The sequence below is a fragment of the Neoarius graeffei genome, chromosome 2 (assembly GCF_027579695.1).
Source record: "Neoarius graeffei isolate fNeoGra1 chromosome 2, fNeoGra1.pri, whole genome shotgun sequence".
NCBI classification, from domain to species: Eukaryota; Metazoa; Chordata; class Actinopteri; order Siluriformes; family Ariidae; genus Neoarius; species Neoarius graeffei.
Window position 1 is genome coordinate 8750432 of NC_083570.1, and position 13079 is coordinate 8763510.

The window sequence follows — 13079 nt, forward strand, 5'->3', positions numbered from 1 at the left end:
TTCAGATGTACAATGTACATATGTGTATCAATTCAAAGAGTATCTGTTCTGTATGAACCTAGACATGTTCTCCCCATAGCGCAGGATCAGTTGAAATAGAGAAGTGTTCTACTGGCGTCGGCTGTGCTGGGTTGACATCCATAACACCTTCGTCTTCCTTCTCGTCACCATGGTGTGAACTGATCTCTACCTGGCTTAAAGTGGCTTCGCACATATCCTCCTCCCCGGCTTCAGCGCTGGTAGTGACAGCAGTTGTTGATGTTTTTATAAAAAAACGATCTAACACTGGAACATTTTTAATTGCAGCTACACGCCTGGAGTCTTTCTCTTTTTTAATTTTCTCTTCGCACAACCACTCAATTGATGTCTGTCCATTTTTCATTTCTACCGCAGTTTTTAAAAAATTGATACATTTCACCGTAGGTGGACTGGCTCAACTGACAGGTTGAGGAAAGGGGGGTTAATGGTCACATAGGCCACTCTTGCTCAGATTTATGATTATTGTTGTTGTTGTTGTTGTTCTTATGAAATTAGTGTTCATCAGTTGTGCAGTGGAGATTTTTAAAGTGGGGGTACGCGATTCGTGACGTCTCCCCTTCTCCCCTCCCCTCTCTCTCTCTCTCTCCTTCTGTTCCTCTCCCTCGCCCCATTCCCCCACCGCGGAGGCGGGGGCCGGCTCCACCCCATTCATTTCTATGGAATTAATTGAAAAAAAAAAGCACTTTTTCAAACATCCGCTGCTCTGGCATGCTTTCACCTAGAGACGTGATTCAAACTCTAAAACGTAGGAAAACTTCTACTCTGTGGATCTGGCATTCAACTTTTCTGCTAGGTTCTACACTTTCAGATCAGTCCCGGCTCAAACGCCATGTGGGTTCCGGGAGAAAATCCGGCTTTATAATGGGTGTCTATTGCGTTACACACCAGTGGAGCTCGTTTAGTTAGAGTGTAGAGAGCTTGAAAAAATAGCTCAAACTTTCTCGCTTAAACTGTGTTTTCAGCCACAAATTTCACTCTACAGACATGATTTTCTCAAAAGTAGTAGTCACAGTTGTCCTGATTCACACAATGTGTCTACCTAACCGATAGGATTTACAGTTTTTGAATGAGAAGCCTCAAACTGAGGAGAGTGCAGCCGAGAGGCCTCATTGGCACACATTATAAACGTGACAGAAAAGTCACTCATTTTTAACTCGCTCTAGTGTCCTCACTTTTAACACTACAGACAAAAAAATTACATCAGTGTATTCAGTACATCAGTGTGAGACCCTTGTAGCACTCACTGTGAAAGAATTTTGTGAATAGCTGCTTTCGTTTTCGAGTTATTCGTCGTTGTTCGGGGCCTGCTCCTGAGCAAAAAACAGCAGAAAACTGACAAGATCTTGTGTGACTCAGCGCTCCTGCTCAGGCCTGTCGCCATGCCGACTGGGGCCAGTGAGGGAACAGAGAGGGGAGGGGCTGCTGTCTCAAGCACACACATAATCATTGTAGCATCATAGCAGGTCACACATTCACGGCCAGCAAATATGCGTGACCAAATTGCTTCACGCACTGCATCCTCTCACGATTTCCAGCAGGGGAATTGTCACCTCGGGAGAAGTGGGTGGACGGCGTACCCCCGCGTACCACGCCCACTACACCCCTGGTGTTCATAATGAATTATATATGACTATTTAACAATGTCAAGTGTATAACCATTTTAAGTGTACAAACATTCACGAAAAATATTTTTAAAGTTTCTGTCATGTGGTGCCCCCCCACTGGCTGTGAGTGGTTATTGCCCCTGGGCACTGTGCCGCAGGCCCATATAGTTAATCCGGCCTTGTATGAGACACATTTCTGCACCTCTAATGGTGTGTGTGTGTGTGTGTGTGTGTGTGTGTGTGTGTGTGTGTGTGTGTGAGTTTGAGAGAGAGAGAGAGAGAGAGAGACAGAGGTTTTGATCTGTGTGTAGTGTGTACCTAAGGAGATTGTATTGACCTCCTTATATATAAGATTGAATATAGATATTAAACCTCCCTAAGTACACACTACACACAGATCAAAACCTCTCTCTCTCTCTCTCTCTCTCTGTGCACTGATAAGGGAGAACATGGCCCACTCTGCACTGTGGAGAACAGCTGAAATAATCCTGACTGCATGATCGGGGGGTAACAGTGAAATGAGCGAGCACAGGGAACACATTTACCTCATTATTGAGGTTACTATTATTTGCTCATTCTTTCATGTGAACATTTGTTTATTTAATTAAAAACACACTTGAAATAAAAAAATGGCAAAAATGTAAAATAGTTTCATTAAATAATTACCACATTATATATGTAATGCTTCCAGATGATACTATATATTATATTATTTTAAACACATTAGATTTTAGTTAAAAACAAGTGCCATGCGACCTTATCGACTGGATTTAGCAACTACTAATGCCTTCTGCAACGGCAGTACGATTGCTTTTAGCAGCTACTAATGCCAATATTGGGGACGCAAACTGCAAAGACGCTCTTCATCCTGTTGCTCTTTAGACTCCTTCTTATGAGTGAGTTCGGGAAAACCACATACAGAGACAACGTTCGTTCCTTAAGAGAGTCTCTCAACTCTCTCTTTAGGTCTAAAGGGCAACGTTATCAGGAAACCCACCCCTAACCAGATTATGACCATCACTGAAGATAAATTTAACACTCTGTTCACCAGAACACAGACAATTTTAATCAGCTTTTACAGAATCCTTCTGATTGAGACACACATTGAAATTAAAGTTCAAATCATATCACTGACTAAAGCACCTGTTTCTAGATGGGAAACTATAATTAAGATGATTTAATTCTGGAAAGATTTCTAGTTCTCACCTGTTTCTCAGCTCTTTCTGCTGCGACTGTGATGGTATCATGACCTTTGTGATGAGCCATCGTACACAAATCACAGATGCAGGTTTGATCAGTACGACAGTAGATCTTCAGCATTTCACCATGTTCAGAGCAGATCTTGTCTTGGAGTTTTGCTGAGACTTCAATTAATGTGTGTTTTTTCAAAGCAGGAACTTCAAGATGAGGTTTCAGATGAGTTTCACAATAAGAAGCCAAACACATCAGACAGGACTTGACGGCTTTGTGTTTTCTCCCGGTGCAGATCTTACACTCCACATCTCCAGGTCCAGCATACTGGTCCTGAGCTTCTGACATACTTGCCTCAGCCATTTTCCTGAAATCGCAGAGACAGGGAGAGACAGAGGTCAGTTTTGTTTCCTTTGAAATGAGGTGTTACCTCCCTGTACTGTGTGTGTGAAAGAGCGATAGAGAGAGAGGAGGAGCACAAACACAGAGAGATCATGAACCCTCTATTAACTATTTCATCTCCCTTCAGTGCAGAAATATAACCCATGTAGCCGCACTGATTCGGATTAATTTCATGAGATTTTATGAAAGTTGAAAATAGTTGATTCAGAAGACTGAATTAAAGTGTCAAAAATTCCAATTAAAAAAAAATAATTTCAGAAAATCTGGAAATCCAATGCTCTTTATCTAGAGGATTTGAACACAAGCATAATCCCTCTCTTTTGTTTTCTCTGTCAAAACACACACTTCTGACCTTCACTAATTCATACATTCCCTCCTCTTTCTTGTCGAATTCAGGAAGAAACTTTCTGTGCAGGAAATGCAGAAGAGAATGTCATGATATTAATGAATCAGCAGCCAGAAAGATAAAGGTTTAGATGGTTAAAGATAAATAGGAGATAAGACGCTTCTCCAGAAGCTGCTGTGTTTCTGTGTGTTCTTTTGCAGATGTCACCTTTATTTTCTTCTTCTTGAGGCTGATGAGTGGTTTCTGCTGCGTTACTCTTCCTCTGTCCCCATGCTCCAGGGTCCTGATTTGAATCATATCTCATCTAGTTGTACGGTATCTGCTAATTCTCATTGAGATCAAGACTTGCTGCTGTTTCTCGGCTGTTTATGTTGATTTTAATCACAATTTTGCTGCCCAATCAGCTGGTGGTATTTCTGGGGCTGCCTGTATGTTGTCTGTTTTCATTCACAAATCCTTCTTCTTTTATATTTATCAAGTTTTGCTGATCAGGTGACTGGAGCGGCTTCTTTCTGCAGCCATTTTATGACTAAAGAGTGGCCTTCTTTATTCATTTAAAGCGGATGTGTACCGTATGTAATCGATTCCCTTCAGGTTCATCCAGGTGCCTCTATTTTACCTGTATTGCACTCACAACAACACACCAGCACATTATTCAATGTTTTACTTCATGAATCTTTTTTTTTTTCAAAAATAAACACATTTTAAAAATAGTTGGGACAGTAAAGTATTTCCCACTTTATAATGTTCCCATTCATTCTCATAACACTTAAAAGATGTTTAGGGACTGAAGACACTGAGTGATGAAGTGTTTCAGGTGTTATTTTGTCCCATTCTTCCTGCAAACAGGTCTTAAGGTGTGCAATACTATGGGGACAGAGGGGACACAGCCTCTTCTTCCACAGCCATGCCTTTGTAATGTGTGCAGAATATGGTTTTGCATTGTTTTGTTGAAATCTCCCTGGAAAAGATTGTTGGTAACAGTCTGGATGTTCCTTTTGCCTTTGGTCTGGAGCACATGGCATCCATTTCTTCCAAAAAAGACCCGGAATACTAAGTCATCTGACCACAAAACATGTTTCCATGGTGTGATGGTCCATCCCAGATGCCTCTGAGCCCACAGAAGTTGACAGTGCTTCTGGACACAGTTGACATAAGGCTTCTTGGGGCAGTGAGGGCATGGTCGGGCATGGAAATTTTATTCCATGTAGCTCATCATAATCCAATGGCTGGGCATTTAGGTTAGGATAAGACACTAAATTGTCTCATGGCCCACTTCTATTGGCCAGGGATTTGCGCAGGTGGCGTGCGGCTTGTTGTGAATGTCAGCTGGTAAATCCAGCGGCCACACTAAAAGTGCCATTGCACCCCTAACTTTGATCAAGATCCCCTTCAAGAGAATTGGTATGGATCTTTTCAGGCCATTAGATTGATCTGTGTGAGGGTATCAATTTGTGTTAGTCATAGTGGATTATGCAATGCAATACCTGGAAGCAGTTCCTCTCTGCAATATCTCTGCATATAATGTTGCAGAGTCACTACTTTCATGCCACATACACTATGCAAACTGGACAAATTGTTGGGGATTAAATCGATTCATACCAGGGTTTACCATCCACAAATGGACAGGCTGGTCAAACAATTTAATCAAATGCTCAAAAAATGATTTGTAAGTTCATTCACGGGGATGCTAGAAACTGGGATAAGTGGCTACACCCTCTGTTGTTTGCAGTGCATGACTAATCCTCCACTGGGTTTTCCTCATTTGAATTACTATATGGGCACAAGCCTCGTGGCATCTTAGACATCATGAGAGAAAATTGGGAGGAAGGACCTTCTCAAAGCAAAAATTAAATTCAGTAAGCTCTTGACCTGAAAGCAAAACTCCACGCACTGAGACACCTAATACAGGAGAGTTTTCTACAGGTGCAAGAACATCAATCCCACCTGTCCAACAGAGGGACACAGCTAAGGGAATCTGCACTGGGAGATAAAGTCCTCATTTTATTGCCCCTGTCAAGCTCAAAATTATTCACCAAGTAGCAAGAGTCCTTTGAGGTCACATGGCAAATTGGGGAAGTTGACTATGGGGTTAGGCACATGCATAGGGGAGATGCATGCCTAATTGACCACCTCAATCTCCTGAAACCATGGAGAGAGGAGGTTCCTGTGGCTCTGGTGACAGGAGTTCCTAAGAGGGCAGAGCTGGGACCAGAAGTAAATCCAAAAAGTGTGGCCCAATTCACCCCGTCCCCTTTGGAGACCACCTCTCACCATCACAAAGAGCACAGATTATCAGGTTGCAGGAGGAATTCTGCAATGTGTTTTTGCCCCTTCCCGGTCGGACTGACCTCATAGAACACCACATTGAGACTCCCCCTGGAATGGTGGTGTGCAGCCGCCCGAACACAAGAAAAATTTAGTTCAGGATGAACTCAAGTCAGTGCTTGACATGGTGGTAATTAAGGAGTGGCACAGTGACTGGAGCAGCCCAGAGGTTTTTGTTCCTGAGACTGACAAGTCAATCCGGTGAAAAGTCAGTGCAGTTTCTAAATTTGACGCATATCCAATGCCTCACATTAATGAACTGCTCAATTGGTTAGATGCAGCCCGCTTTTATTCGACACTGGATCTAACAAAGAGATATTGGCAGACCCCCTTCACTCCATTATCCTGGGAAAAAACAGACTTTTGGGTTACACTAAATTGTCACCCTTTCATTTGGGATGTTTGGGACCCCAGCAACATTTCAGCATCTCATGGACAGAATCCTCCATCCCCACAGGGCATATGCTGCTGCATATTTAGATGTCATCATTATTTATAGTAATGACTGGCAGCGGCAGTTACAACATATAAGGGCCGTCCTAAGGTCACAGAGGTGCATGGGACTCATGACAAACCCAAAGAAGTGTGCAATCGGGCAGGTGGAAGTATGGTTTCTGGGCTTCTACTTAGGTTATGGGCAGGTGCGTCCCCAAATTGATAAGACTGCAGCAATTGCGGCCTACCCAAGACCTAAGAACAAAAAGGGGGTGAGGCAGTTTATGGACCTGGCTGGCTATTAAAGGTGGTTCAAGTCTAATTTTTTGGACATCACCAGCCCCCTGGCTGATCTCACTAAAAGGGGGCACCAGATCCGGTACACTGGATGGAGCCATGCAAAAGTCTTTTGCTCAGGTTAAAGCAGTTTTGTTTGAGTTTTGGCTCACTGTTGCATTCTCCTGACTTTTCTGACCTTTTTTTTTTTTTGCAGATCAACACATTGGACAGAGGGCTGAGGGCAGTTTTGTCTCAGGTGGTGGAAAAGGAGGAGCACCCTGTGCTGTACGTCAGCTGCAAGCTCTTGATGTGAGAGAGTAAGTACAACATCATTGAGAAGGAATGTCTGGCCATCAGGTGGGTGGTTCTCACTCTCCGGTATTACCTGCTTGGATGCCCCTTCATCATCTGTTCTGACAATTCCCTGCTTCAGTGGCTCCACCACATGAGGGGATCTAGCTCTTCAGCCCTTCAAGTTTGAGGTGGTCCACAGGCCGGGGGCACAGACAGTGGTGGTGGATTACCTCTCTCACCAGGGGGGAGTCAGCTGCAGGCTGGACGACTCCCTGGGCTGAGTCGGGTGGTGGGTGTATGTGGCAGTGAGGGCGTGGTTGAGCATTGGCTGTGAACGGCAAGGAGTCAGATTGACCCAGCAGGAAACAGATGATGAGTTACACCTGTGTCTAATTATTGACTGTCTATTACTGTGTCTCTGTGTGTCTTTCAGATAGTCGAGAGAGAGAGAGAGAGAGAGAGAGAAAGAAAGAAAGAAAGAAAGAAAGAAAGAAAGAAAGAAAGAAAGAGCTATGTTCCCAAACATGTGCTTGTGTGTGAGTTGTAAAAGCACTGAAAAGTGCATTGTGGGAAAAATAAAATGAACTTTCTTTGAACTGTCATGCCTGTCTCCCAGTTCCTCATTGCCCAAGCTTAAAAGTTGTTACACTTCCTTTTTGGACAGTAACGTTTTAACTTCAGAAAGTGGACATAAAATCCTCCAAAAATGAAAAAAAAGAATGTGTATATCAGGTGGTGTAGTGGTTAGCACTCTCACCTCACAGCAAGAAGGTTCTGGGTTTGAGCCCAGTGGCCGATGGGAACCTTTCTGTGTGGAGTTTGCATGTTCTCCCTGTGTCTGTGTGGGTTTCCTCCGGGTGCTCCGGTTTTCCCCACAGTCCAAAGACATGCAGGTTAGGCTAATTGGTGGCTCTAAATTGACCGTAGGTGTGAATGTGAGTGTGAATGGTTGTTTGTCTCTGTATGTCAGCCCTGCAATGATCTGGCAACTTGTCCAGGGTGTATCCTGCCTCTCGCCCATAGTCAGGTGGGATAGGCTCCAGCTCACCCATGACCCTGCATAGGATAAGCGGTTATGGATAATGGATGGATGGATAGAGGCTTATATTCCTCAAAACTTGCTTCTTGACTGTTACTTTAATTCTCTCCTCCCTAGTTTGTGATTTTCTCTCCAGCAAGTGGGTGCTCCAATTAAATTAAGTGGATGTGTGATGACAGGAATTAAACACCATCTGCACAAACACATGGAAAAGGTAAAGTGGGTTGTTTGCATCAAGTCAAAACCCCACTATTTTGCCACCCACAAGATGAATGGGCCATGTAATAAAGGTGGCACATAAACGTACCAGTTAAATCTGAACTGCTCCCCCTCCCTCCCCCCAAAAAAGTTATCCCCAGTCATCACTGCACTCTTTGTCTCAGTCTATGTACCATAGCTTAGGAAATCTTATAGCATGTTATAATGCTGTAAATAGTCCTATCACAGAATTCCTTGAGGCTCTTTTTCAGATCTGAAAGAGAATTCCTCACTCCATCAAATGAAAATCTGGTCTGTATAATGGAGGAGACTGAAGTCCAGAAGCTAAAACCTACAGAAAGCAAATGAAATTCAATGCACACTTGTGATGTCAGACAATCTGAGGACACAATAATTTTATCTAGGAGATTATAAATTATGAGTTGATAATATTTATGGCAGTTAAAGTGTTAAAGTTCACTCAGGTTCTCTCTCTTGTGTGGATTCTAAGTTGTAAAATGGGCGTCGGCTGAGTCAATGTTCACTCTTCTGATCTGATTTCTAAAACGTACTTTGACTTGTATTTCATTGCAGACAGAACGAACCCAAGATATTTCATGTTTTGTTGGTCAACTTAATTTCATTTGTGAATACACATCCATAACTGAGTTTCAGACCTGCAACACATTCCAAAAAAAAAAAAATTGGACTGGGGCAATTTAGGGCAAGTAATGAGTTGCAACAATTGATGATGACCTTTGTCCTTGACAACATTTAAGTACTTTCTCACTCATGGACACACAAACACACATTTCAGTGTTTCTGTTGAACATTTTCCATTAAAAACAAAACATAGCTACTGGTTATATTTCCACATGAAATCAATTCATCTATTGTTAGCAAGCTACGTTTGCTAGTGCTGAAGTGGAATATTGCCAACATTAGCAGGGAGCTGTGTTTAGTTTGTTAGGAGTCGTTTCAGTACCTTCACTTACTCCACTTACCCACTGTGAAGAACATGCTCTGTGTTTGCATCTGTGTCCAAACCAGAGGGTTAAGATCCTGATTTCTGGTTCCTGGTTTAAAGTCATGGGAAAAAGAAAGTATACCCTTCTTTTCTAAGTAGAACCAATTCTATGGTTTTTTATTTATTTATTTATTTATTTACCAGGGCCAAAATAACAATTGTGTGGTCCTTACCAAGTTCTGTCAGCAACCAAATAACCTCAGGTGACAAAAACAAGAAAAAAACCCCCACAAAATATTTCAATATATAGACTTTTTTTCCCCAAAAAGTAAACCAACATTCAGAAACCAGGTCTGAAAAATATGTACACTATAATTCAGTAACTTATACTAGAACCATTTTTAACAACTAAACCTTATTAAATAACTTCACAAACAGCAAATGGTTTCTCTCGGAGTTTATCAGTTTGGAGAAGGGGTTTGGGGGTGGCGTGGTGGAATCTCCGTTCTCAGTGAGTCTCAAACAACATATATTTGAAAATGAGCACAGTTTCACAAACTCGCACTTGGTGGAGGTGGGCTGCTCACCTCTGGTAAGAGGGGGTTAACATTCTTTTTTTTAAAATAAAAGTTTCATGATGTAGAGAAGTACCAAATTGGTGACTCGACATCAGCCTCGGCCTTGTGAGTTTTAGGATGATTTGAACCAGTAGGTGGCATTTTAAACCATTTTCAACCAATAAAATGCTGGCGTTTATAAAGATGGTAATTTTGTCAATGTTAAAAGTGCACTATGTTCAGGGGCGGATCCAGGAAAATGGGAGGGGGGCATCAACCCAGTAAGGCTGGGGATCTGGGGGCCGCCAGAGTCCCCTGGAAGCTCTGCAGTTTTTAAATGCCCGGAGATGCATTTTCAGCTGTTAGAGACATGTTGTAAGTGAAATCTTTTAAAGAAAATTACCAAATCAAAAATGGTTTAAAATTAGGAACTTTCAAAACCATTTCATTCGTCACTGAAAATGATATTGTCAGAGTTGCAGGTATATGTGTGGAACTATATGCGTTATAACTGATATATGGTCATATTTATGAAAGTTGCATTGTCATATAATTCATCACCACATGACACACTACAGTGTAGTACACTGACCACAAAACACCTTCCATCAATAAATTATTACTGTTTTAACAACTGCAATCTGAGCTCACTGGGGAATTTTAAGCAGACTGTCACAGGACAGAAAATTCTGAAATGTTGTCTGTCCATCCAAATTTCAGCCTGTCCTATTGATGGGCCAAAGACCTGGAACAATGTGGCCGGGGGTCCGGGGCCTGCCTTAGGGGCCCTGAAGCTGAAGGGCTATAGATGTCTGGAGATGCTTTTCAGCTATTTCCAGGCATATTTTTATGATCTTTAAAGGCCAAATTACACTCGACATTAGTTGCTAATTACATGACAAACTGAATCTAATTTACCAGAAAATGTCGGAAGATTCAAGAAGAACCTGCCTAAAGTTCTACCCAAGAAAACAATAAAACACACAGGCCAGTTCCATGTCTAGGAAAAAACAGACGTGAGCCCCTCTTAAATCTGCACCAGATATTGAATTTAGTAGCATCTCGCGGTGAGGTTGCAGATTGCAACCCACAGAATATCGCTCCTTACTCCTCCCTTTCCAAGCACGTATTAGAACCTTTTCCAATAAATGTGTGACATAAAAGTAAAATAAAACACCTTGTTTCTTCTTCATCATCTTCCTTTCTTCTTCTTCTTCATGCTCCTCCTGGTGCTGGATTCAAGCTTGCATTTGTAGAAACATGAAAAGCAAAAGGTGAAAGTCTTGGACCAGTGTTTGGTTTGTCTGTTCTGGGCTCCTGGTGCAACATGGTGAAGCTCTGTGAAAGAGGACCAGCTCATTCTGTAGATATGAAGAGCTCATTCTAAAGGCTCAAGTCTACATCTGTGGACATGATCTGCACATGATGTCCATGTGGACTGTCCGTACCACATATCAATATTTTGTGTGTGTGTGTGTGTGTCTGCATGTACTTGTACATGTTGAATGTGCACATGCAAAACTGAACATGCAGTAATACATCAATTCAGTAATGGTAGTGTGGATGTATTCAGTGTGTGTGCGCTACCACGTCTGCAAAATCAAGTACACCTTGGAGACACCCATACACACATCCGTATGCATGGAAGTATTCTTCGACCCTTAGCTTATGAAAATACAACGATTTGTACATACAGCTGATTATTCACAAATGTGTCTGAACATAATAGTAAACATTAATAGATCCCTTAAACCCTACATAGTGCACCTTTAAGGCTGATGATACATGGGGCGACTTTTTGGGCGATGTTGCCGAGCAATTGTGCTTTGACACTTTCCCATTGAGATTAGGCAACATCATTTCTATCTGAACGATTTTGATCATTTTTGGTCAACTTTTTAAGATAATCCAATCAGAATGCTAGTAGTGAATCACATGACCACCTGAGAGCTTCTGAAATTTTCAACAAAGATGGCAGCATCTCCAGCAGTGGAGCGAAGAAATAGAGAGAAAACTTGTAACTTTTTATGGTGGTAAGTTGTTGTGTGTAAACCCAAAGTGGTGACTTTACCTCATAAAATGCTTAGAAATCCAACAGACAGTTATTTTTATGCTCAGGTTGTAATTAAGACATCGATTTTTTTCAGCTAAGTGTAAACTGCTTTTAGCTAATTTAGTGATTTAGTGAACTAGCGGTGGTTTTTGCTAACATAGTTAGCTGAAAGTTATCACTAGCTATGTAGGATAATGTTAGCTCTCTTGCATCAAGTTAAAAATGATGGTCAGCTCGTGATTTTTTTTTTGTGAGTTGTAATAGAGATTGCCTCATTTATCGTCTGATCTAATTCACACACAGAGCACGAGTACTTGTGGAACCCAAGGGCAAAACAGTACAAACTTCGAGATCTAAAAAAGAAAGAAAGAAAGCCTTTCGGGAGCTCTGCCGCGCCCTTTTCCTCCTCAGCAGCATCTCCTGCTCCATGTCCTTTTGTCTTTTTTGCTGAGATGAGAATTAAACGATGATGTTTTTGTGATGTTTGTCTGTTATTAGTTATAGCATATGTGATTGAGGCTAGTAGCATTTTTAAAAAGATTTAATGTGTTTATTATTATTAACAGAATATTGTGGTTATTTTGACTCATAAAGGTTAAACTAATTGCAAATTATGTTTTGCCCAGAGGATCTATTCAGTTTCATTCCAGAAGTAATACTTACTTGAGTGAAATGAATAAAGGCTGAAGCCAAGACAAAAGTGACAGCTGCAAATGTTTGTGTCCATCTTTGTGGTGTCTGTCTCCCTGGCAACAGATTTGCTCTTATCTGATTGGTTGTTGCCAATTGTCTGTTGCCCTAATTAGTTGCCCTGGATCTCACCTGGTTGTTAATTGCCTGGCAACATTGCCCAAAAAGTTGCCACATGTATTATCACCTTAAAGCGAGCCTGCCTTTCAGATTTTTCAAGTGTAGGTCATAAAATGAATTTTCCCGACACCCAGTTATTTTTGTTTAGTGACCGAAAGCTACTGAATTCGAATCTCAGACTTCCAATTTTATTAGTTTTTTAAAAACAGAATCATGAATGAATTTTATCTCCATGTGGCCCTAAATTCTCCACTATTTTTTCCTGCTTTACCATGACCCAATTCAAGATACTACATCATGCATCACGTGGTGGGCTTTCCCCGTTCGCACAAGGCAAACAATTGTGGGATGCAAATTTGAAACAGGAGAGAAAAATGGAGGATGTGAGTGTGCGAATGAAACATGAAAGACCGACTACAATAACGGAAAGCGAGAAGAAAAGGCGTCATGTTATATATGAAGGAAAGGAAACGCAGGACCAAACTAATAAATATCGGCGGTCAGTGAGCACCTCGGTGTGATCAGTAGTTCGTTTAG